Source organism: Pleurodeles waltl, chromosome 2_2, assembly GCF_031143425.1.
Source record: "Pleurodeles waltl isolate 20211129_DDA chromosome 2_2, aPleWal1.hap1.20221129, whole genome shotgun sequence".
Lineage (NCBI taxonomy): Eukaryota > Metazoa > Chordata > Amphibia > Caudata > Salamandridae > Pleurodeles > Pleurodeles waltl.
In genome coordinates, this window is record NC_090439.1 from 366,589,129 (window position 1) to 366,616,941 (window position 27,813).

The window sequence follows — 27,813 nt, forward strand, 5'->3', positions numbered from 1 at the left end:
TAGAAGGCCTTACAGCCATAAGGCAGGGTGCACTATTCCACAGGTGAGGGCATAGCTGCATGAGCAATATGCCCCTACAATGTCTAAGTCCATTCTTAGACACTGCAAGTGCAGTGTGGTCATATTAAGTATATGGTCTGGAAGTTTGTCATTACGAACTCCACAGTTCCATAATAGCTTCACTGAATACTGGGAAGTTTGGTATCAAACTTCTCAGCACAATTAACCCCCACTGATGCCAGTGTGGGATTTATTAAAAAATGCACACAGAAGGCATGTTAGAGATGCCCCCTGTATTATACCCAATCTTCTAGTGTAGGACTGACTGGTCTGTGCCAGCCTGCCACTAGTAGATAAGTGTCTGACCCCATGGGGTGAGGGCCTTTGTGCTCTCTGAGGCCAGAAACAAAGCCTGCTCTGGGTGGAGGTGCTTCACACCTCTCCCCTGCAGGAACTGTAACACCTGGTGATTAAGCCTAAAAGGCTCAGACTCGTGTTACAGTGCCCCAGGGCACTCAAGCTAGTGGAGATGCCCGCCCCCCCCCCAGACAAGCCCCTTTTTTGATGGCCAGTTTGGCAGAAAACTTAAGAAAAACAAGGAGGAGTGACCACCTCTGCTGGGACCACCCCTAAGGTGTCCAGAGCTGAAGTGACCCCCCCCTCCCTGCAGAATCCTCCATCGTGGTCTGAAGGACAGGGACAAATAGGGATGGGAATGTTCCCCCTCCCCAAAGGGAGGGGGCACAGGAAGTGTGTAGCCACCGTCAGAGACGTTAGCCATTGGCTACTGCCCTCTGACCCCTGTAATACCCCTAAATCTTGTATTTAAGGGCTTCCCTGAACCCAACTCACCAGATTTCTGATGACCTGACAAGAGGAAGTAGAACTGCTTAGCTGAAATCCCCAGCAGAAAAGAAAGAAGACAACAATTGCTTTGGCACCAGCCCTTCCGGCCTGTCTCCTGCTTCAAAGAACCTGCAAAAGAACAGCGACGCATCCAGCGGGACCAGGGATCTCTGCCAAGTTCCATAGGACTGCTCTGCACCCAAAAGGACCAAGAACTCCTGTGGACAGCAGCCCTGTCCAAGAAGAAACAAACAACTACGGACTCCCACTTGAATGCGTGAGTCCTAACTACTCTGCACCCAACGCCCACGGCCCACGGCTAGGTAGCCCAACCAGCTAGAGATGATCCACAGGTGATTCTGAGCAAGTGCCCACCCTGGGGTGACCACCCCACCCCTCCATGACGACGCCTGCAGGGGGAATCCCGAGGACCCCCTGATTGCAAAAGCTCCGGACGAAGATATCTGATGCCAAAGGATCCACTTCACCCCCAGGCCTTGGAGAAACACCCGGTCCAGCCACGTTCAGCAGGTGGCCCTCCTCCCTGTCCAACCAGTGGTGTGCCCAAGACACCCCCATGAACCTCATCTGCAGCCTCTGAGTGACCCCCGGGTTCTCCTCATAGACCAGCATTGGAAACCTGACGTCCTGTTTGCACCCTGCACCTGGCTGCCCCTGTACCGCTCAGGGTGTGTGTTTGGTGCCTACTTGTGACCCCACCAGTGCTCCTCTAATCCCCCCGAGATTACACGAGGTACTTACCTGCAGGCAGGCATGATTCTGAGTACCCCTGTCTCCTTCGGAGCCAAAGCAAAATGTTCTCTTTTTTTACCTCTGCACCCGGCCACCCCAGTTTTGCTGGTGGTGGGTGTTTGGGGTTAACTTGAACCCCAACCGGTGGACTTCCTAAAACCCGGAGTCTGAAACTGTAAGTGTTGCACTTACCTGTAAAACGATCTAACATTTCTTCGCCCCTGGAATTGTCTCTGAAAATTGCATTGTGTCCATTTTTAAAACAGATTATTGTCAATAATTCTTAAACTAAATAACGTAACTTTTTTTAAAAAAAGTACTGTTGAAACAAGTGTGAAATACAAATCTATGGAAGTACTTACCTGCAACCTGAATCGTTTGGTTCAAAAGCTAAATTAAGAAAATATATTTTTGATATAAAAACCATTGATCAGGAGTTCAGTCATTGAGTGTGTGCATCTTCTATTGTTTGTGTGTGCACAACAAATGCTTTTCACTACCCTCTGATAAGCCTACCTGCTTGACCACACTACCACAAAAGAGAGCATTAGTATTATCTACTTTTGTCTCTGGTAAGCCTCTGGGAAACCCCTGGAATCTGTGCACACCATATCTCATAGTACCAAAAAGTACTAAGCACCAACTGCAAGTATCTTGTTGTGTTAGACCAAGTCAAAGTCAAAACAAAAGTCAAAACAAAAATTAAGGATGGCCACAATGGAGTATGGATTGGACCCAGGGATCAGGGTTAATCTACTGGAAAGTTTATCTTCTAACTTAGTGGTTGTTCTAGAGAAAAATTGTTGTCAACGAGGTTTTCACTGGGTTGGACTACAGGCTGGATCAAAAGAATGGGTTGTCGACCACAGGCTGATGAAGTCCTAGTCTTTGCTCGCAATATTCCATTGGTGTGAAAAGCAGGACGATTGTTGTTAATGTGAACATCTCTAAAAGCTTTGTGCAGGCAAAGTCCGGAGTCTGTACCCAGGAAGGCATTATCAGCAGTTGGATGCAGTTTCTGCATTGGCTCAGTGAAGTCGCATTTCTAAGGAGACTGGGGATGGTGGTTGCCAATACAAGTAACTCTGTGTGGAACACCTAGACAAATTAATCCAAAGATTAATTGATGAAAACCGCCTGTGGCTTCAGAGCCTTCCCAGTATAAGCTTCTGGTTCTTTTTGGAGGAAAATTTTAACCAATTTCTCTGAGTCCCGTTCTTGCAATTCTGAGGTTGGAGAACACCCTAACACCAAACAAGGATTCACGGGCTTTTGCAAACCACTTGGGGTTTAGGGCTTACTTTTTCAGAAGCCACCAGCAGGGTCCAGACAAATCTAGTTTGAACTGGCCAGTTGGGTTCAGCAGATTTTTGGACTTCTTGCAGCTTTTGTGTTCTTGGAGCCAAAAAGGAGGCTAAGCTGCTAGTCCTTGGAGTCGACTTTTCTGTCCTGGATTAGCATGTAAGATGGTATAGCCTTTATGTTTGTCTCCATTGGTTTTCAACAGGTGAAGTCCTTTTTCACAAGTAAGGGTCTGCAGGTGCAAACCTTCGGTCTTCCTCTGGTCCAAAAATGTTCAGAAGAAGGTTCCAAGATTCACCAGGTATATGCCTGGCATAAGCTTGTGGATGGGGGTGACTCCCTAATCAAAAGATCCCAGGGCCCACCTACCCACTTTCACATAATTTCCTGGGAGTCTGGCCCACAGTGCCCTGCTCTAACAAAATCCAACATGGCAGAATCTGGGGACACCTATGAGGAGTGGTCTAGGAAAATAATAAACCGCCCCTTCAAAATCAGTTTTGGGACAGATTTTCCCCCAATTGGAGTAGTGACACTCTAGCTATTTGGACACTGGCAGTGTCAGGCCTATAGTTGAGTTAAATCTGCCTGTGATAGGCGCTATCCCTTTGATGTTTGTATAGTTGGCGGGCACATCCCCAGGCCATCCTGTCTTTTGTTCACTTTCCTGTGAGCAATTAACACATCCCAGCAGTCTGCCAGATGACAGTTGGGAGTTGCCTCTGAAAGGGCTGCTAGAGCCTTTATGCAGGAAAAAGACAAATGTATAAAAGTCACATTTTTAAATTAAGAATTTAAAATCTGACATTACCAGTAGAATGAATGTTAAATTATTGATTTCTTTAAGTATGGTTGTGTCTGTTCCCAAACTGACTTTATGCATTATAAGGTTTTGTAATGAAACACAGTGTTGATCTATGGCATAGTGAAAAACATGACTTTCAAGATTTTTCACTGGCAGGAAAAGCACACGTCTTGCTTTGTAGTACCATGCACTCTGCCCTTACAGCCTTTACGAACTACTTTAGGGGTAACTTATAATTATTAAAACGGAATGTACACGCATGTTAGAAGATGATTTTAACAGTGTTTGGACAAAATATTGAATACAAATTATTGTGAAAAAAAATATTGTGTCAAGAATATTTTTTATTAAAAAAATATAGCGGACAGAAATATTTAAGGTATGAATATTGTTTTAAGTGTTGTTGTTAATATTATACTTACAAATATTGTTTTCTAAATTACTGTATATAATATTGCTCTTATGGTTATTGTATTATTTTGAATTTAGTATTTCGTGTTGTATGTTATATTTTTTGTTATCTTTTAGTTTTTTGTTTGTTTAATGTAATTTATGAATGTTCTACTTTTATTTGGATACTAACCCCATCGCTGCCAGGCCTTTCTCCCCTCAGATGCCAGGCCGTTTTTTGACTATTTGTGGCAGTTCGCGCTTAGGCCCTCATAACATTTTGTCCACATAAGCTACCAACACCAAATTTGCGTCCTATTTTCCCAACACCCTAGGAATTCTAGAGGTACCCACAGTTTGTGGGTTCCCCTGAGGGAGAGCAATAAATTATCCAAAATATAGCAAAAATTTAGTTTAAAAAAAAAAAATGAAAAATAAGGGCTGCAGAAGTAGGCTTGTGGTTTTTTCACTGAAAATAGCATCAACAAAGGGTTTGCAGTGCTAAAATTACCATCTTCCCAGCTTTCAGGAACAGGCAGACTTGAATCAGAAAACCACACTTTTCAACACCATTTTGGCATTTTACTGGGACATACTCAATTTTTACAATTTTTTTGTGTTTTCATCCTCCTTCCAGTTAGTGACAGAAATAGGTGTGAAACCAACGCTGGATCCCGGATGGCTAAACATTTCTGAAAAAAATACAAATTATGATTTTATCCAGGGGTCATTTGTGTAGATCCTACAAGGTTTTCCTACAGAAAATAACAGCTCACATAAAGAAATATTGAAATTGAGGTGAAAAATGTGTCATTTTTTTCCACATTGTACTCGGTAACTTTTTTCTGCAATGTCAGATTTTTTAAAGCAATTTACTGTTATGTCTGCTGGCCTATTATGGTTGTGGAGATATAAAGGGCCATATTTATACTTTTCGAAGCACAACTGCGCCAACGCAGTTGTGCGTCAAAAAATCTAACGCCGGCTAACGCCATTCTGAAGCGCCATGCGGGCGCCGTATTTATTCAATGATGTTAGCCGGCGTTAGCCGGCGGCGCTGCCTGGTGTGCGTAAAAAAAAAGGACGTACACCAGGCAGCGCCGGCGTAGGGGAATATGGAGCTTGGGCGCCAAAAAATGGGGCAAGTCAGGCTGAGGCAAAAATATCGCCTCAACCCGATTTGCGCCATTTTTTTCGACTCCCAACCCCCATTGAAGTGACTCCTGTCTTAGCAAAGTCAGGAGTCATACCCCCTTGCCCAATGGCCATGCCCAGGGGACTTCTGTCCCCTGGGCATGGTCATTGGGCATAGTGGCATGTAGGGGGGCACAAATCAGGCCCCCCTATGCCACAAAACAAAAAATATATATACTTACCTGAACTTACCTTATGTTCCCTGGGATGGGTCCCTCCATCCTTAGGCGTCCTCCTGGGGTGGGCAAGGGTGACAGGGGGGGTCCCTGGGGGCATGGGAGGGCACCTCTGGGCTCCTTCCGAGCCCACAGATCCCTTAACGCCTGCCCTGACCAGGCGCTAAAAAACTACGCAAAAGCAGCTAGACGTCATTTTTTTTGACCCGCCCACTCCCGGGCGTGATTTTTGCCCGGGAGTGTAAATACGGTGCACATGCCTCGGAGTCACTTTTTTAGACGGGAACGCCTACCTTGCATATCATTAACGCAAAGTAGGTGTCCACACAAAAAAATGACGCAAACTCAATGGACTTTGACGCTAGACGCGTCTAACGCCAAAGTATAAATATGGAGTTAGTTTTGCGTCGGAATTGCGTAAAAAAAAACGACGCAATTCCGGCGCAAACAGAGTATAAATATGCCCCATAGGGCTTGTAGGTTCATCAAGAATCCTAGTACCCAGAGCCAATAAAGGAGCTATACCTTGCAATGGGTTTTCATTCTATACCGGGTATACAGCAATTCATTTGCTGAAATATAAAGAGTGAAAAATAGGTATCAAGAAAACCTTTGAATTTCCAAAATGTGCACAAGATAAGGTGTTGAGAAGCAGTGGTTATTAGCACATCTCTGAATTCCAGGGTGCCCATTCTAGCATGTGAATTACAGGGCATTTCTCAAATGGATGTCTTTTTACAAACTGTCTTACATTTGGAAGGAAAAAATGTAGAGGAAGACAAGGGGCAATAACACTTGTTCTACTGTTCTGTGTTCCCCCAAGCTTCCCGATAGAAATGGTACATCACTTGTGTGGGTAGGCCTAATGCCCGCGACAGGAAACACAACATGGACACATCATATTTTTACATTGAAAACTGATGTGTTTTTGGGAAAGCGCCTAGCTGTGGATTTTGTCCTCTAGCTCAGCCGGCATCTAGGAAAACCTGACAAACCTGTGTATTTTTAAAAACCAGACAACCAGGGAAATACAGGAGGAGGTGACTTGTGGGGTTCTCAACAAGTGCTGTTACCCAGAATCCTTTGCAAACCTCATAATTGAGCAAAAAAGCCACTTTTTCCTCACATTCCGGTGACAGAAAGTTCTGGTCTCTGAGAGGAGCCACAAATTTCCTTTCCACCCAGTGTTCCCCCAAGTCTCCCGATAAAAATGTTACCTCACTTGTGTGGGTAGGTCTATTGCCCACGAAAGGAAATGCCCCAAAACACCATCTGGACAATTCAAAATTGTCAAATACAAAACCACCTGTTTTTACGGGGGCACCTGCGTTTTTGGTCCTTGGCTCAGCAGCCCTATATAGGGAAACCTACCAAACCCAGACATTTCTGAAAGCTAGACACCCGAGGGAGTCCAGGGAGGTATGACTTACATGGATCCCCCAGTGTTTTCTTACCCAGAATCCTCATAAAACCTCAAATTTAGCTAAACAAAATCAAATTTTTCCCAGATTTATGTGTGGGATCACCACACCGGGACACATTTCCTACCACCCAATGTTCCCCTCTGTCTCCCGGTAAAAATTATAATATAAAATTATAATTTCATATTTTCTATTTGTGACAATTTTTACATATTTAATATTTGTATTTAAAATATTGTAGTGATGTACTGATAATTGTTGTAAAAATGCATTTATTAAATAAATGTGATATATAATTTAGCAATAATTATTTTTAGAAAATGTACAATTAGCATTTTTTGTGAAGTTATAATTATTTTTTTAAAGATATTTTATATTTGTGATTTAATGTTACGTTTTATTTGTTCATTTTATTATGTAGTATCAATAGTTTTTACAGTGTTTTGCATTTTGATATTTCTTTTTAATTCGGTATGAAATTTTAATTATTAAAAACAAACATAAATATGTATTAGGTGTTAAATATATATTATTATATTTTATTTATATTATAGATTTTTCAATATGTATTTTGTTTTTAAATTAATTTGTTTATATTCAGATATTGACAGATATAATCAACCACGTGAACGTAGGGGAAAGTGCTCCCTGTTGTTCTGGGCATCTAGCCATTAACAAAGCCACGCTTTGTTAACGGCTAGATGCCTAGATCAACAAGGAGCACTCTCCCCTCCGTTCGGGAGGTTGAGTATGTCTGGCACACATACACACAATTGTCAATTCTGGAGTTTCTTGCTTACGGAGTTGATATTATTTTTTATTATTTGGATATTGTGTGTCTTTGACAATAAGTATTAGGCCTGAAGATGTCAGCTGCTGCTTATGTGGCATTGGCGAAACACATGTTGGTGTTTACTTGCATGCATTAAACCTATAGAAAGTTTTATGTGATCTATGAATAAGGAGAAATTAACTGAGAGATATTGACTGATTTGCTGAATTCACATGGACGTTACTTGAATATTTGAGATGAAGAATTAAAGTTGGAACTAACATGTATGAACACTCTATGGTTGAAATTAATGTGGATTTGAAGCTATTAAAACATTTCAAATAATTAAGGAAATTGGGGTGATTTTCCTCCCTTCTTGAGCGCCAGTTGCTATGATTGCTGTTCTTACACTTCATATTATAGTGGACTCTTAGTGAGAGCACCATCTATCCCAACCACCCGCTTGATCTTAGATGTTTAATTCTATGTTACTTGTTAATGCTATATGAAAGCATAATTTTGATTATTCATAGTTTTGTATAGTTTCAGTTTTTTTGGTAAAGTTGGTTTTATTTTGTTTATATATTTTATTTGCTCTTCTTTTTAATGCATTATGTTTATTTATATATGTGTATATAACATTATTACACATTAAGTATATGTGTCAGATAATTATTTATGTTTTTGTATAATTGAATATTATAAAGTTTTGTTTTTATTTTTAGGATTTGAAAATATTTTGATATCAAATATTCATGATTTTGTATACATATTTTAAAAGATAATATTATTTAGGTAAAATATTTTTTTTAAATGGGAGTTTTAAATACATAATGCGTAATAATAATTGTTCAACACTTTCACAAATTCATTTAGATTAAAATTTAAATAGGCAATGTGAGCTCTCTAGTGTCCACAAATTTCCCCTAATTGGTTTAGGTTGAAGTGGGAATAGTAAATATCACCTGTTTAGTGTTAAGAAACCTTCATTGAAAAGGCTTGGAACGCAGTGGGAACAGTAAATGTCACCACTTTGGTGTTCAGCACCTTCCCCTAAATGGCTTTAATTGGCGTGGTAATAATAAATGAGACTGTTTTAGTGTCCAACACCTACCCCTAAATGGTTCAAATTGCAGTGGGAATAGTGAATGTGACCTCTTAAGTGCCCACGCCTTCTCTTGAATGACCTAAATGGGATTCAGAATACTAAGGGCCTCATTGCGAGTTTGGCCATCTAAGGACCACCATGTTGGTGGTGGTGGTCTGACTGCCAACAAACTGGTGGAGAAGAGCACCAAATTATGAGTTCCGCTGTGGTGCACACAGAAGACTGCCAAAGCACCACCAGCACCACCAGGGAGGTCCGATCACTGCAAACATTTGGAGCCACCACCAATCCAGTGGAGACCATGTGTCCACCGGCCTCATTAGAGGTTGCACACCACCAGCATTTCCACCACAGTCGGACCACCAAAGAACACCAGGCAGACATAAACAGTATAAAAGAAGTCGCTTACCTCCAGGAAGCCATACTCATCTGGAGCCAACCTTGAACCACAACTAGATGTGATCCCCCTGCTTTTGCTCCCAGAAAGACAATGGAATCACCTCAGACAAGGACGGCAACACTCGCAAGTGCAGACACTCACCTGTTACATATGTAAAATGAATTAAGTTGAACTGAAACATAACATGCCATAGGGAGAGGGGTGCAAGGTCTAAACTCACACGTAACAGTACAGTGACACACAAACTCACATACAGCACCATATACACCCACACATACACAGCATGCACACTACAGCCAGCAGACATACACACACCACACGTCACAAACACACAGTTATGCACAGCTACACAGCACAGGCCCAGCCTCACAAATACAAATATAACATACAAACTTGTAATAACAACACCACAGCTGCACAATATAAGCACATGTAAAACACTTACTACTGACACTGTCCAGTGACTTCACACACACACAACACAATGTACAACAATCTGTGATGGAACACACAAAAATACACCATTGAACTACCTAACAATTCACATACACACAGTGCACCAAACCTATTATGCTGTGCACAATACACGCAGGCTCAGACACTCTAAACACACAAAGCCACAACACACCACCATGACAACAACAGTTCAGCTATATTCACATACCAGTCACACAAAACAAACCCTATTTTTGCGGATAAAAGCACTGCACACAACCTCACAGACTGCTCAGACAATACCGGAAGCATCAAGCGGCACACACACACATGCTGGCACACAACCAATGTCAGCCAGGAACAACTCAAAGCAAGGAAAGGAAATGCAGGACATAAAATGTAAGCAGAAAATCATCAACAGGTTGTTGAATTGTATGTCAGTTATAGTGTTAGAAAGGAGGTCTCTAGTTGGCAGAGGTATACACCCTCGTCCAAGTAGGGACCACAATCCTATTCAAGGTAAGTCACATGCAATCCAAATTATCCTGTGCCCACCCTCTGGTAGCCTGGCACAGAGCAGTCAGGCTTAACTTAGAAGGCAATGTGTAAAATACTTGTGCAATAAATCATGCAATAACACAGTGAAAACACCACAAAAATATACCACACAGGTTTAGAAAAATATAAGATATTCATCGGATCAAGTTGAGGTAAAATAGATAAAGATTAGATAAGCTGAAATATCACTTTTGCAAAGTTAAGAAGAGTCTTACGTCTTTAAAAATCAACAATTGTCTCTGGTGTGCACAAAGTACCTGGTATGCATCAAAATTACACGCACAGAGACTGTGGAGGAGAAGATGCGTGAAAAAAGGAAGGTGTGCATCAGATTTCCTGAAGGGGCACAGATGATGAGTTGTTTCTTCCCAAGCTGCAAGGACTTTGCATCGAATTCCAGCGAGCAGTCTTGGATCCTCGCTCCGAAGCGGGGTTCTTTTGATGCCCAGGGACAATGCATGGAAACCCGGGGCATGCGGGATGAAGTCATAGGCACTGCGTCGATCCGGTGGGCGATGAGTCAAAGTTTCTGTCACACGGCAGGCGCTGGATTGATTCTTCAATCAGCTGTGCATCTAAGTTACAGTCATAACGGAGGTGCTGTATCGATCTCCTATCAGGAAGTCGGGCTACATTGTTCTGGTTAAGCGATGCAGCGATATTCTTATCGCAGGGCAGGCTGTGTGTCGTTTGCAGCAGGCTGTGCATAGATTATTGCACACAAGGAGTTTCCTTAAAGAGAGGATGTCTTTGTGGGCACTGAGACTTCAGAAACAATAGGCAAGCTCAATCCAAGCCCCTGGATAGCACTTCTCAGCAAAGTCAGAGGCAAGCAAGGCAGCAGGGCAACAGCAAGGCAGCAGTCCTTCACAGCAAAGCAGTCTGGGTGAGGCCATTGGGCAGCTGGGTAGCTCCTCTTGACAGGTTGCAGGATCTGGTCTAGAGCTGTCTAATTTGGTGGGGTCAGGGACCCAGTTTATATACCCAAAAGTGCCTTTGAATTGGGGGAGACTTCAAAAAGTGGTTTTGAACTGCACAAATTGCCCATTCAGTACAGGTCTGTCTGCCAGGGTCCCAATAGGGGGTTTGACAGTCTATTGTGTGAGGGCAGGCCACTAGCCTTTGAAATGTAAGTGTCAGGCCCTTCCACCCTGCCAGCCCAGGAAGACCCATTCAGAATGCAGATGAGTGCAGGTGTGACTGAGTATCCTGTGTTTGTGGTTGTCTGGGTGTAATCCACAAGGGAGTTGTCAACCAGCCCAGCCCAGATGTGGATTAGTTACAGGCTGTAAGGCACAGATGGATTTTAAGTGCAGAGAAATTCTCACTTTCTAAAAGTGGCATTTCTAAAATAGCAATATAAAATCGAACCTCACCAATAAGTAGGATTTTCTATTACCATTCTGGCCACACTAAACCTGACCAGTTTACCCTTTCTGATCAGAATATACCACTCAAACTGTATATGAGGGTAGCCCTAATGCTATCCTATGAATGTCGCAGGCCTCACAGTAGTGGAAAATAAATTTAGGAGTTTTCCTCTACCAGGACATATAAAACACACAGGTATATGTCCTGCCTTTTACTTACATTCCACCCTGCCCTATGGGTTACCTAGGGCCTATCTTAGGGGTGACCTATATGTAGAAAAGGGGGAGTTTAAGGCTTGGCAAGTACTTTTAAATGCCAGGTTGGTGTGGTATGGAAACTGCAGCCACAGGCCTTCCAATGCACGCCTGAGACATCGTTAAGGGGCTCCTTATGTGGGTGGCACAATCAGTGCTGCAGGCCCACTAGTAACATTTGATTTACAGGCCCTGGGTATATAAAGTGCAATTTAGTAGGGACTTACCAGTAAATCTAATATGCCAATTGGGAATGAAGCAATGTTACCATGTTTAAGGGAGAGAGGATATGCCCTTTAGCACTGATTAGTGCAGAGTCCTAAATCCAGCAACAACAGTGTTAGAAAAGTGGAGGGAGGCAGGAAAAAGTTGGGGGATGACCACCCTAAGGCTGTCAGGTCTAACATATAGGGATTAAAATAAATTTGTGGAAGGCCATAGGCCAGTCCATTCTTCATAATAAAACAGCACCAAAGACACTAAATGGTGCCCTTATTGACTCCTGAGTGCCAGTAACCTCCACAAGTAGGGGCATCAAGGGGCAGGCAGGCACTACAGGGATTCATAGGGGTTGGTGGTGGGGGTGTGTGCTTAGACTTGGGAGTTGGGGTTCGGCTTAGGCTTGGAGGGTAAGCTTTCACTTTAGAGTGAGTTGGACCTTTTTGGGAGGGGTGGACTTCTTTTTGGTGGGGGAGGGGCATGGGTGCTGGCAGAGGGCTAGGGGAGGCCTTGGAGGTGGAAGGGAAACAGGCCCTTTACGGAGTTAGGAAAAGGTCAAACTTGTAATGGAAAAATGTATTAGACACACAGGGACAGTCAGCAATAGGGGGTTTGGGAGTGGAAAGAGAGGGAGTGGTTCTTTGATGTTTAGATATGGATGTCTTGGGTGCACGTTTGTGGAAGGTATGCTTGTGGGAGGTGGGTGTCTGTTGGATGGGTGAATAAGGGTGTATATGCATCTTGGGATGAGGGGGGTGGAGGTGCTGGGGGATTCCGTGGTGGGTGGGTGACTGTTGGGGTGGTGACTACAAGTATGGTGGATATGCTGCATGAAAGTGTGTCAGTGGTTGTGGTGTCTTCGGGTGCAGTGACTGAGGGTGTGCTGGGGTGCTTTCTGTGGGTAGGATAGGTGTGGTGGCTGGATATGTGAATGTTGGTGTGGTGTCTGCAGGTATTAAATTCTGTGTCTGTGATACTGCGCGTGGTGGGGGTGTCACGGTAGGTTGTGACTGTTGCCGTGTCTACAGGTGGATGTTGCCTGTGTGTGCCAGTAGTGTGTCTTGTAGTGCTAATGTTTGTCTGCGCTATCCTCAGAAGTTAAGGTGGATGCATGCCTGTCTGTGTACTTTGTCTGGGTTAGGGAAGTGGGGAATTGGACTGGAAAGAGGAAGGTGGCTGGTAGACAAGAGGTGACTGGTTGCCGTCAGTGTGGAGGCCAGAGCCTGAAAAGATCTCTGCAGGCCAGCCAGTACACCATGAACGCCCTATAGGGACATATTGCTCTGTTGTGTTTGAGTTGCCTATCCCTGTATGGCATTCACAATTGTCGACTGACCCGCAGAGATTGACTTCAGAAGGTCAATAGCCTCCTCACTGATGGCAGCAGGGCTGACAGGGGATGGTGCTGAGGTGCTAGTGGCAAAGGAGATGCCCACCTTCTTTGGTGGGTGGGCATGACCAACTGGGTGGGAAGCTACAGGGAGGGCAGTGATAGAATGGGGGGTTGCAGACAGAGATGGTACAGGATGGTCCCAGATGGGTCTGCCACCACTAAGGAGGGGCCACTAGCGGAGGGTTCCAAAGAAGATGTAGTCGATCTGGTCTCCCCTGTGGAACTCTCCTCACCCTCAGGGCCACTGGCTCCCTCGGTGTTGGTGATGTTGTGACTGGAGGTCCCTTGACCAGCAGCTGTGCCCCATCTCCTTCTCCTGCCAGAACTGATGCTGTAAAACAGAAAGTCAGGTATGGTCATCACATTCACAAGATAATATTTCCACCATATGTAAACATGGGTCTCTTTACACCAACACCCACAGGCAGTGCCAGTTAAGTGCCAACATCATGTCACAACACAATATGAAGTAGGTTCCTCAATATAAACATTGTTATTCACCAGCTATGGAAGCTAACTGACACCTACAATGCCATGAGTCAAGTTGACCAATCACACTGACCATACCATCAGAAGGTGACTTTGCCACATGATACAGGTTCCCTATCCACAACAACATAGTTGAGCACCAATCAAACAATAGTTTAGGAATGTTAATTTGCTTACCATTAATCATGAACACATACTCAAGACTTACACATATTTTACTCTGATGTAATATACCAGTCTATGACACAAGATGTAAAGCAAAGGTAAGCAAGCCTAGAATAGACAAGGCATAATTCTTTTTTCACATAGTTACAACCATACACCATGGGCATTTGGAAACCTGTAACAACTAAAATCCCCATTCATCCCAATTTTCGGTTAGGGAGTCAGAACACATGGCACACACACACATCCACCAACAGAGATGTATTGAGGATGGAAATTACAATGTGGACAAAAGTCATCCAGGGCATTGGTCTTCTGTAAATAAACTTTATCAGTCAAGTAAGGGCCAAGCAAGCTCAGACCTATGTTTCACACACAACCACAAGATGTCAAAAAGACTGTACCTTACATATGGACTACTAAACTGTGCAGAAAGATGACAATAAGACCTACATAATCATTCAATTAGTCTACCAATAGGCCAATGACTGAGTGGAAACATCACTAAACACGCATCAGGCATGGCATGCCTTACATCTGTTGTGTAGGATTCTCAGAGCCAAATCACATGTGTTGCTAACATCACAGGTTTACCTACCATGATGCAAGCCACAAGCATAGAAAAACTTACAATACAACTCACTGTTTATGTGAACTATGACACCTGAAACACATAGGTGTCATTGCCAACATTAGGTTCCCAAACAGCCAGGTCTCAATTGCCACATCCTTCATTACAACAGCAAGTTGGCATAGCTATTTCCAAAGTTGATTCATCACTGAGCGTTTCAATTGATACATGATGTTGGCACATGCCTTTCAAGAATTTAACTGTGGATAGGCTATAATTGCCTATGAATCATGCATAGTACAGTATGCCCAAGGATAAAGCTGTGTGCCCACTTTCCAGTAACAGAACGTTAACAAGGCAGTAGAATTCCTAGCTTCTTGTACCAATGCATATGTGCCCATTGAAATGTTGCAACACCTTAATGGTATCCAACAAACATGTTGTCTACTCTGATGAGACTCCATATATTTCTACGTAAATCCCTCACTTACAAAGGGGGATTACTTTGTAACAGGTGTGGAGGAGTTAACCTTGTATGTCATGTGATATGTCAGGTGGGCATAACAACCTCATACGCTGCTGTCACTTATCAGAAAGCATTAGAATACTAGAGATGACTAGAATATGTATAACTTTATTTTGCACATGACCAGGGTGACATTGCTACAATAAGCCATTATTTCCCTAGTTATGTCCTGTGTGCCATGTTTAACTATTTCATATGGCATGTCCAAGCATAGTGTGTGACATATGTTGTATCAAAATTACAATAGACACAATGACTGATAGACATATCGTCTTATATTCCATCATCTAGTTGCCCTGGAATGAGAAGGGCCAGACAACCTCCAGTGTACTGCCCACTATCAGACCTGCAGACCATGGAGGATCGACATGTCATCCAGATCTACCACCTGGATAGTCAGACAATCATGGATCTCTGTTGTCAGTTGGGGCCAGATCTGATGCCAGCCATTCGTCATCCCAATAGCATTCCACCCATTGTACAAGTCATGTCACTGCTGCACTTCCTGGCCACAGGCTCCTTTCAAAATACCGTGGCCCTAACTGGAGGGATGTCACACCCAATGTTCAGTCTGGTCTTGAAGGATGTCCTCTGAGCACTGTTGAATCATCACCTGTGCAGCTACATCTGATTTCCACAATGTCAAGATTTGCCCCATGTGAAGGCTGATTTTTATGCTTGGCACAAATCCCATATGTGGTGGGAGCCATTCATGGTACCCATTCAGCCTTGGTTCCCCCAAATGGCAATGAACAGGTGTGTAAGAACACGAAGAACTTCCACTCCATGAATTTACTCTGTTTGGCAGACCCCTACGTCTCCCACGTATGTGCAAAGTACTCTGGTGCAAATCATGATTCCTTCATCATGCAGAACAGCAATATCCCACTGCTGATGACACCACAGTACACAGAGAGGGCCTGGCTAATTGGTAAGTGATATATGTGATGTGTGTCAGTGTCTTATGACTGCTGCAAAATGTAAGGATGTCAAAGATTTATATTTGCAAACAATTCCTTACAGGGGATTCTGGCTTCCCAAACCATCCCTGGTCATTGACACCAGTTGGGTACCCGACCACATCTGGGGAAGTTTAATACAGTTAGGCCTACGGAAGGACAAGGAGTGTCGTGGAGTGGACTTTTAGGCACCTAAAGGCTAGAATTTATTGCATTGATACATCTGGTGGAGCCCTCCTCTACTCACCCACCAAAGTGTGTTGAATCAATGTTGCTTGCTGCATGTTCCACAACCTCATCCTGAGATATCAGATCCCATATATACCAGATGAGGGGGAGCCAGCAATTCCAGTGGGCAAGAATGCAGAAATGCCAAGTGAGGATGACTGTGATGAGGATGAAGGTGGAGACAGCCGGGCAGATCTCATAAATAACTACTTCAACTGACTGTGACTTTATGTGTTGTTCTGTTAAATACTTAACTCAGTGGGTTATTGAGGGGCTTAAAGATGTTAGAGAAGGTTCTTTGTATGACCATCAGATAGCTCATTAGTTCCTTAGCGGTACATTGCTCAAGGGTGCATGCAAATTTGTACTTGGAGTTGTGCTTTCCACGATGATCTCCTTTGTTAATATTTTTCACACTGCATAATCAGTGTTACTATTCTTTTTAAGACATGTCTTTATTGGTCTTCATTACCATTACCCATCTATATCTTTTGTATTACATTTTTACTTTGCAGATTTCTTCAAAAGGTCATCCTCATGTGGTCAGTTCTGAATTGTGTCACAGGCAGGTGAGATTTTCAGGTCTGACATATGAAGTGAACATGGATAGATCCAGGTATTCTCTGGCATCATATTGGTGGTGTGTGGGACAGTGGTATGGTAGTGTACTGTTCCACACATTAGAACTGTGTGCCATGTTATTTGGGTCCAAGGGTGTCATATGCGTGGGCTTGTATCTCTGACACGTCATATTGTACAATCCATAACCTCAACTTTCTCATTAGTTTGATGATTCTGCGATTTAACTTGTATGTAGCTGTCAGTGTGTTTCGTCAGAGCAGACCACTGTGCATGTGTGTCAAGAAGGACATAGGTGAGTAGCATGCCTAGAGATACCTGACCATTTTAAGTGGAAGGTTCAATGACTGGGGACAGTTGTACTGACATCTATCTGTATTATAGGGTATTTTCATCTGGGAGGTATGGTATGGGTATGTGATGAGGCTTTAGCTGATGACTAATTGAACCAATCTGTTTGCCTATTTGTATGGGCAAAGACTGACATATCCCTAACTTCATTAGTCTGTGGGATGCTTGTTATTCACACCTATGCTGAAATATTAAATTGTGAAGTTATACTGCACTGTGTGATATTTGGCATGTTGCCAACCTATGTGCAGGAAAGTGCAATAAATGGGATTAGCAGTTTGTCCTTTTGTATAATTGTACATATATATGCCCAAAATTCAACAGTGCATGTGAGATGGAATTTAACAGATTTGGTACATATGTGAATACCACGTATAAGCAACAAATTTCACAGTTAACTGTTCAAAATAGTAAAAACATTACTAAACATGATACATGACAGCCGGGCAGCCGGGCAGATCTGTTAATTGTGTTTATTTACAAGTGCACAGGGAAATGTATGGAATGGGATCAAATCATAAAGTGCAAACAGTGAAGGAATCAGTCATGGTGGATGTAATCATCAGAGTAGCTGCTAAAACCTTATCATTATCCAATGGCCTTGTGCCATTGGATAATGGAAAGTGATTGTAATAGTCAACATGGTCTATCTGTGACACACAAGGGAAACCAATGAGTAGAGGATCACTTCCTGGCAGAGGTTGAAGTCTTGGCATCTGCCCCTCTTTTTTTTGCTGGACATCCACGTTTGTGGGGGTGTTCTTCTGCTACAGAGGCTAGGCTTTCCTCTTGCAGAGCCTCCATTCAATTGGCTGCCACAGGCCACGTGGCCAATGGAAGGGATCTGCAGTTGAGGACATAACCTACTGAGGGTAATATTAATATCTCTCAGCACCCCTGTTAGGGAGAACGTGTTGGCATTGTGGGCCTCTCACTTCTGCATGACTTCCTGGTGGTTGTCCCTCTGCAGCTGCTTTATCTCCCCCATCATAGCAAGTACCTGGCCCATCACGCCTTGGGACCATTGGTAGGCTCCCAAAACTTGAGAGATGGTGTCCTGGTCAGTTGTATCCGTAGGAGCCTAAGTCGCTGGCCTACACCATCCCTCCCACACCCCTACTCCTGTGTGTCTGTGCCTTTGGCACAGTTTGCCCACTCCTACTGGTGCCAGGTCCTTCAATGTCAGGTTTTCTAGTGGCGACTCTCGTACGTTTACTGGGGGGCACATGATGGTTGTAACTGTCCTTGGAACATATGTTTGGAGGCAAATGGTTGCTTGGGATGTAGATGCAACAGGGCTGAGAGGGGTCGATGCCGGCAGGGTAAGGCTGGCAGTTTTAGACTGACTAGGTGTTGCAGATGGGCCAGAGTTGTCCTCAATGTCCTCACATCCAGGAGTGTTCTCCGCACTGAGGGCTTCATCCAATGGGGAAGTGGCTTTCTCTGGTGTCCTCTCCCTGGTCACAATGGGTAGGTGACCTGTTGAAGAAGTGTAACAGACAGTTACAGATTGTAATGGAACACACAGTATCAAACTTTGACAGGTAGATATGCTTCGAGCCATGTACAAAAAGCCTTAGCTTGATTCCCTGATATGAAAGTGACATCTGCTTTCAAATCTGTGGTACAGCTATATGGGATACAGGGAATTCCTATAACATATACCTTGCTACATGATACCAAATCAGCTTGACTGTTGGAAGTCTGTTGATTGACTCATATCTTGTTTGCTGTGTAGCTTTATACTGTCCATCTTGCCTCCCAGTTAGCAGTAGTTCAGTATTGAGTGACTAGACAGAAGCAGAATGTGAAGTGGAAACTGACCTGTACATCAGCTTAGGGTAAACAATCTGCCTGGCCATATATTTCAGGTTACACCTACCGCAGCACACCACACTGCAGATATGTGCCTTCCCCTGGGGTGAGTAGCTTTCAATGGGTGAAGTAATGTAAAAGGGCCATTTTAGTATAGGACACAGCTGTAGCTGTGTTTTGGTGATATTGTACTGGCAGATGCCCACGGCATTGCAGTCATTGCCCTAGACTGTAAAATGGTGGCTCATTCTGGTGGGTTTAGTTGATTGTGTAGTTGGCATGTGAGGGTATTTTCATTATGATACACTGTTCAGGTTTTCTTAATGGTAGAACCGTGCCTGCTCGGAGTTGTAGTGCTGCCAGTCCCTGTAATACCTACCCCAGTCACAGACACTGTACCCCCAGGTGAATTTAGTTGACGTGGTATGGCAGAGAGGGGTATTTGGACAGTTGGACACATGGGTGGTGAGTGTTTTGGCTGTTAAAATGTCAAAAGGTGATCAGTGAACATACAAGACAGAACTTTAGGTTGACATTTTCATTGTTGTGCCTTACCAGACTCCACTCCGCCAGGTATTCCTGTCAAGCCCTCAGGATGCAGGATGTCCAAGACATTCTCCTCCCATGATGAGAACACTGGGGGGAGAAGGTAAGGGTCCACCGCCAGGCTTGAGTACCGTCAACTGGTGTCTGGCAGCTATGGAATGTACATTCCACGTGAGGTCATTCAGCCTCTTCCGGATGTCCTCTCTTGTGCATTGGTAGCTGCCAACAGAATTTACCCTGTCGACTATATTTTGCCACATCTCCATTTTCCTGGAAATAGAGGTTTGTTGGACTTGTGCTCCAAATAGGTGTGGCTCTACTTTGATTTCGTCTACCATGTCCTCAACTCACCATCTGTGAAGAGGGGATGTTTTTGTGGGACATGGTAGTAGTGGACAACTTGATAAGGAAAAAAAAGGGTAATGAGGTGTGGGTGCTGTGTTGTGTGTGGGTGACAGTTTGTATCTGATGTGTAGGGTACTAATTTGTCTGTTGTGTATGTCGTGCAGGTGTAGAATGAGTAATTTGTTAAGTGTGGAGGGGTGCCCATTCTATCGTTCTAAATGTATACTTGCGACTTCTATCCAGCAATGTGTGGTGGTCTGGTTGAAAAGGGTTGTGGGGTGTTAAGGGGTGTGTTTTATAGTGCAGTTTGCAAGTGTGTCATGTGTGTGGATGAGTGTCAGGTGTGTGGAATTCAAACTATCCAATTTGATGTATATTGTTAGTGTAGACCGCCGATTGTGGCAGTTTGCACCACCATTGTTTTACCACCATGGAAGAACCGCTATTGTGTTTTATGGGTCATAATAGGTTTGGACGATTTTTGACGGGCTGGCAGTGCTGGTGGTGAACCGTCTGTTTCCTGCCCTCCAGTGTCCTGGCGTGTCAGAATTTTGACTAGGTTTAGGCAGTCCTGCCTGTGTTACTCGTCATATGGCGGTCTGCATGACCACCAACATAGTGGTGTTTTGGCAGCCGCCCCGCAGTGGTCTTACCGCCAGGCCGCCAAACTTGTAAAGAGGCCCTAAATGTTACCCCTGTTGTGTCCAACACCTTCTTTTGAATAGTTTAGATTGGAGTGGCAATAGTAAATGTGAACGCTTTAGTGTCCAACATTTTCTCCTAAATGGCTTAGATTGGAGTGGGAATATTAAGGGGCATATTTATACTCCGTTTGCGCCGAATTAGCGTCGTTTTTTTTTACACAAATTCGGTGCAAAATTAACGCCATATTTATACTTTGGCGTTAGACGCGTCTAGCGCCAAAGTAGGAGTAAAGAGCGTCATTTTTTTGCGTGAACGCCTTCCTTGCGTTAATGAGATGCAAGGTAGGCGTTCCCGTCCAAAAAAATGACTGCGACGCAAATGCGTCGTATTTATACTCCCGGGCAAAAATCACGCCCGGGAGTGGGCGGGTCAAAAAAAACCGCATTTGCGCCGCTTTTTAACGCCTGGGTCAGGGCAGGCGTTAAGGGACCTGTGGGCTCAAAATGAGCCCACAGCTGCCCTCCCATATCCCCAGGGACCCCCCCTGCCACCCTTGCCCACCCCAGGAGGACACCCAAGGATGGAGACACCCCACCCCAGGGACATTCAGGTAAGTTCAGGTAAGTATAAATTTTTTTTTTTTTTTTTTTTTTTTTTGTGGCATAGGGGGGCCTGATTTGTGCCCCCCTACATGCCACAATGCCCAATGACCATGCCCAGGGGACTGAAGTCCCCTGGGCATGGCCATTGGGCAAGGGGGCATGACTCCTGTCTTTACTAAGACAGGAGTCATGTAAATGGCGTCTGGGCATCGTTAAAAATGGCGCAAATCGGGTAGAGGCGATTTTTTAGCGTCAACCTGACTTGCACCATTTTTAAGACGCCCTAACGCCATTTTTCCCTACGCCGGCGCTGCCTGGTGTACGTGTTTTTTTTCCACGCACACCAGGCAGCGCCGGTCTGCTTGCGCCGGATAACGCCATTCAATAAATACGGCGCCCGCATGGCGCTTCAGAATGGCGTTAGCCGGCGCAAAAATTTTTGACGCTAAACTGCGTTAGCGCAGTTTAGCATCAAAAAGTATAAATACGGGCCTAAGTGTGATCCCTTTAGTGTACACCATAATCCCTAAAATGGCTTCAATGGTAGTTGAAGTACAAAATGATTATTCTAATATGTTATATTACAGTGCTATTAATAGATGTAAAACTATAAGCATTACATTTTTCACATTCATCATTAATATTGAATTTTTTAAAGGACAGTGAAGGACAGTTTTTGAGCATTCACATTTTAATTTTGTATATATATTTTCTAATGTAAATGTTGACATTTTTCAAAACGCTACATATGTTTGAAGAAAGTTTTCATTGTTCATTTTTAACATGTCTCTTATTTTTAAAACACAAAACACATTGTTTATTTGTTTAGAATGTTTCACATATTATTTTTCTACATTTATGCAACATATTACCTGCATGCAAACTTATATTACCTTGTATGATGTTATTTTCGTAGTATTTATTATTTTATACATGTTATGATTATTTATCTTTTCATAATATATTTATTCACATTTTAAAATATTTTATAATATTGTCAAATTCAAATTATTTTTAAACCTTTTTAACAATTTTAATTCAAGATCCATTGTTTCCAAAGGAGATGTTTTTTTTTTTGTTTTTAAATACCAAATGTTTTTGTTTTTTTACCACTAAGTGTACTTTTGTAGTCTATTCCTGTCACTTTTCATTGGATTTCCTGGGAGAGGGTTGCAGTTACCTGCTACTCATTGTTTCATAAGATAATACCTTTCTTTCTGTTTTTCTAGAGGGTTTTAGAGGTAATGGGTTGGATTTAGAACTAGTTAATATGAGTTATAGGGTTCGTTTTTATTTTACTATTAGGGCTTGATTATTAGTTTGGCAGTCCGTAGCAGTTTGATCGCCACCCTGTTGTTGGTCTAACGAATGTACTACGATACATGCAGTTGCATAGAAGAAAGGCCGCCACTTGCACGCTGACCCCGCCAGCTACAATAGATGATGGCGAAATAGGCCAATACATCTGTTGGAGGGCGGGCCGCCAGTGTTTCCACTGGACCACTTATGATGTTGCTCTCTGCCTATGCTGACTGTGACAGTCCAACTATTATATCAGAGAAGGAGGAAACGGAAGGATATAAGGTAGAAACTCACATGCAAGCAGCATCACACATCCTGTGTCGCCATGGAGGTAATCTTTCATGTCCTGCTGCTGCTTGTGCTGCTAGATGGCACACAAAATCAACATTGTTGTGAACACAACCGATGGTAAGCAAAACACCTACCTGTTTCCTCCTAATCCAACAGTAAATCACAGGCTTCCATTGACCAGAACTGTGGGCTGTGCTCTGTGGCCTAAATATATTTTGTGTGCCCTGAGTCAGAGTAGTACACAACCTATGACCCAATCACAGCCCTATGACTCCCCCTTTGGACAGGTCACTAACACTGCACCGCCACACTCTAGAAAACGTGATATGTGTGCACATCCCAGTTTCAAGGATATTGATGTCTCCATAACATTGTGTCACACAACCACAAATCCTCATCAATATCACACCTAAAAAATGAAGTGGCACCCTTACCCTGTTCACATGCCATGGCTAACATATACATCTGTATGGATGTGTCATTGAACTCAAACACACCTTCCCTGCAAGATCCTTTTCATGGACTCACACATATCACCCACATTGCAAGTGAATGTAAGTTAAATGGTATGCAGAATAATTTGTGTGGCAAACATCTAATGCTCACAATTTAAAATATCCCGGAAAATAGGTATGGCAGCATTAGGGGGACTCCAGGAAGGCCGCTGCCCTGGTACATATTTCACTTTGCACATGCTTCAAAACCACTATTTGCACAGAAACTGTGGCTTGATGAATATCAGGGACAACCAATAGTATAAGCAAGTGTCCTACATATGTGGTAAATGTGCAAGTACATGTCTAGGAAGCAAATACAGCAGTAACAGCATGGGTCACGCATTTATATAAAGCAGTTGTAAGGTACATACATTAAAATAGACATGTCCACTCAATTGTATAGGAAAGATATAGCAATTGAACACCCTCCATGTGTGGGCAAACAAACCTCTAGCTTGCACACATGAATTGAACGTCCAATCTACATCAGGGGGAGAAATGTAACCCAAGGAATGTTGCCATTGTCCAAGCCAAGAGGAAATATTTACCGCACAAAGCACCACCCAATGCAATGCCACCCCAATTGGATTACATCCCACACATTTTCTCTTGTCCTAGGCACTGTTGGATCTTGCCAACCACATCAAATAGACCATCAATCACAGTGAAACAAACACAAATGTAGTCATACATCACAAATTATTCAAGAATCTTAAAAAGGTAGAAAGGTAATGGTAGGACTAATGTGTAGCAAAATAATCAACTGAGGTTTATTTCATAACTCCAAAATTAGAGCAAAGCCCATTGGCCAGTCTATCTCTCAAATGTGCTGAGGACACTGCTATGCCTCACAACCTGCCTCACAAATCACTACCGCAGGAACCTCCACAGGAAGGGGCAACTAGTGGGCATTCATGGCCCTTAATGATCACCCCGGGGTGGGGTGGGATTGGGCTTCAGGTGGGTTGATGTGGTTTTGGGAGGGGTGGGGTGGGCTTCACTTTGGGAGAGGTGGGCTTCTTTTTGGATTTAATAGGGGTATGGCTGGTTTCAGGGGACCAGGTGTCACAGGGGAGGATTTCAATGTGGAAAGGATGGGTTGCTCTGTGGGTGGGATCCTTTTTGATTTGGGAGGGGGGTTTCACAGGGGTCAGGGCAAGGGAAAACATGAAATGTTCTTTGGGAAAATGGGAAGGGTGTTTAAGAGCCTGAAGTGGTTGGGAGGTTGAAGAAGTGATTGTGTTAGGTGCAGGTGTGACTGTTGTTTGTGCTGGTGTGTGTGTCTGAAGTATGTTTGTGTTTTGTTGGTGTGTGTTGCATGTGTGGGAGTAGATGTTTGTGTCTCTTGGTGGGCTGTGACGTGGATGTGATGGGTAAGGTGGGATTGTTGGATGTGTCTTTGTAGGTAGGGTAGCAGCTGGGGGTATGATGTGAGTGGTAGTTGTATCCGTGGGTGTTGGGGTGTTGGCTGGGGTTATGCTTTGAGTATTGGTTGTGTCTGTGGGTGTTAGGATGATGTCTGGAGGTATGGGGTGAGTAGTGGCTCTGTCTGTTGGTGTTGAAGTAGTGCCTGGGGTATGGGGTGAGTGGTTGCTGTGTCTGTGGGTGTTGGAGTAGTGTCTGGGCATATTGGGTGAGTGGTGGGGGTGTCTGTGGGTTTTAGGGTGGTGTCTTGGGTATGGGGTGTGTGGTGATGGGTGTGAGAGGGGTGGCTGTCTATTGATTCTTGTGTGCTTGTGTGTCTTGTGGTGTTTTTTTATTTATGTGTGCTGCTCGTGGCTGTTGAGGTGTGTGTGTGCATATGTATGTGTGTGCTTGGAAGACGTATGGGAATAGGGACATTGGATTGGGAAGAGGCAGGATGGAGGATTGTGGTGGGTGGATGGCTGCCATAAGAGAGGAGGCCCAAGCCTGAAAAGATCTCTGTAGGCCAAACATAGCTCCATAAATGCCTTCCAGGTATGAAACTATCTTTTGAAGCTGTCTGCCCTGCACCTGGATGGCATTCAGAATGGCAGTTTCATCCACATAGATGCTCCTCAGGAGGTCAATAGTTCCTCACTCAGGGCAGGGGGGGTAACAGGGCAGGGGGAGAGGTACCTGGTGCGAAGTAGATGGCTACCCTCTTGGGGGAGCAGGTCCAGCCAAATGGGTGGGGAGCAACAGGGAAGGTGGAGATAGAAATAGGGGTAGTGGACAAGGATGTAACAGGTGTAGGTCTTGAGTGTTCCACCACCTCTATGGCATCTCCACTACAATTCGACTCTGAAGAAGGCAATATAGAGGCGGAGTGCTCTGTGCATTCCCCTCACCCTCTGGGCCACTGGGTCCCCCTGTGTCTGTTGTTTTGTAACCAGAGGTACCGTGGCCAGCTGCCTCCCCACTGATGTCAGCCCTGTCTCCTACACTTGCCTGTGATGATGCTGAAATTACAAAGACAATAGGGTCATTCCATGTACCTGGACACACTTGAACAACAGCTTGGATTACATTACCATAATGTGCAGAATCCTCCAGCCACAAGGTCCTCCAGAATGGCTTCAACATTGGCAACACCAAATGCATGCATGCTACATGAACTGCAAACAACTGCCCACAGGAAATTCATAATCACAGACAACTTCAATTGCATGACTGAAGTTATCCAATCACAATACCCATATACCTAGTAGGAGACCTTGTCACCTTGAATGGTTTGGCTTTTGTGGCAGCTATCAGTGACTTGTTGGTGTTAAATTGTATGGGAATGCCAAGTTAAGTCTTACAGATTCCACACAAGGTCCTGCAATCAGAAAATGTACACAATACCACCTCATGATGAAATGATGAGCAAATAATCCAGCCAAATTGTAGTAAGAAGTACAGTAGCAAGAAGAAGGTGACATGGAAACACCCATGTCATACTGTTAAAACTCACCAATGGTCACTTCACAATCTACCCATTGAATAGTTAGTCTCATGGAAGTTACATTAAGTTGCTTTGCTAGATAATACATATTGCACAGGAAAGTACACTGGAGACAATCTGGTCAAAATGTCTAGGAGATGTGTCTACAAATATCTACAGCACAATGAATCAACTCGACCTAGTAAATCACCTGTCTCGATTGGTACTGCTGAGAACACCCTTCTAACATTGTGCAACTAGAAGGCAATAACCCATTGAATGTTGTTGTGGCTCAGGGAATTTACCTGAAGAGGGCCTTTAACATGTTTTTGAATAGAAAGGCACATCACTGTACTTTTTTGCCATACAAAACAGATTCCATTGGATTACTAAGTGTACACACTGACATATGATTCAATAATTTCTGCATGTAACTCCCTGATGCATCTCAACAGTCAGGTAATTAACCTTCACCAATTAACATGGGCAAAACACTTAGCCAAATTATTCAAATCAATGGCATGTAAATGCACATTGTGAGTAATTACTGTAGATCTACCTGTCATGTCCTTCATTGCTTCTGCAATTGTTCATGATAAATGACATGGAGTACCGGGTTAGGGTATTTGTAACCTAACAAACAATGGTGACACACTCCTGTCTGTGGTACCACATGAACTGTATACCCATCACATAAAACTACTTTCCGAAACATTTTGACATGCACATATATATGATGGAATCAGACATCATCCCATGAACACAGGTAGATCATGTATGAATCAGTAGTGTAAATTAAACTAGAAAAGTGCAAGGAACACATGCTAACATATAGACACAAATACTAATGCCAACAGTGATATCACCAGTACACACCAAGGGCAAGTATTGCTCAGTAACAGCACACAAAGGGCAATGGGTCGTATGTATCAAGCTCCCGGTTTGCATTTCTTAATAGCGAATTTTAAGAAATCGCTTATCGCTTTTTTAGAAATGCAAAATGGGATGTATCAAAATTGTGAGTCGGTAATTGCGATTTCTTAAAATAAATAGCGATTCGGTATCTGACAATTGCCAATTGCGAAAACGGCAAACCAGAACAGCCTGATGACATCACAACCAGGAAGTGAGTCAACCCATGCTGTTTCCAGGAGCCACACCCACAGGAGCAGGCAGAGAGACACAGCCCAGCACCAGGGAGCCAGCTTTGTGAGCCTGCCAGGACCAAACTGCAACATGGCCAATGATAGGAAGGCGGAGGACAAAGGAGACAGAACGCGCAAGTTCAAATTCAGTGAGCAGGAATTGGAGGTGCTCACTGAGGAGGTGGTCAGGAACCACAACAAACTCTTTGGGAAGAACTCACTCCAGGTACCTAAAAGTGAGAAGAGGAAGCTGGTCAGACATCCAGACCAAAATATGCGCAGTGGGTGTTGTGCAGCGCTCTGTTGAGGAGATACGCAAGCAATGGTATGATTTGCGGTCACGTGCCAAAGAGAGGGTAGCCAGCAGGCCAAAGGAGGCATGGAGCACCGGAGAAGGACCACCCACCCAGACACCGTCCACACCAATAGGAGACATGTTGGAGTCCACACTGTTACCTGAAACTGTCAGTGGT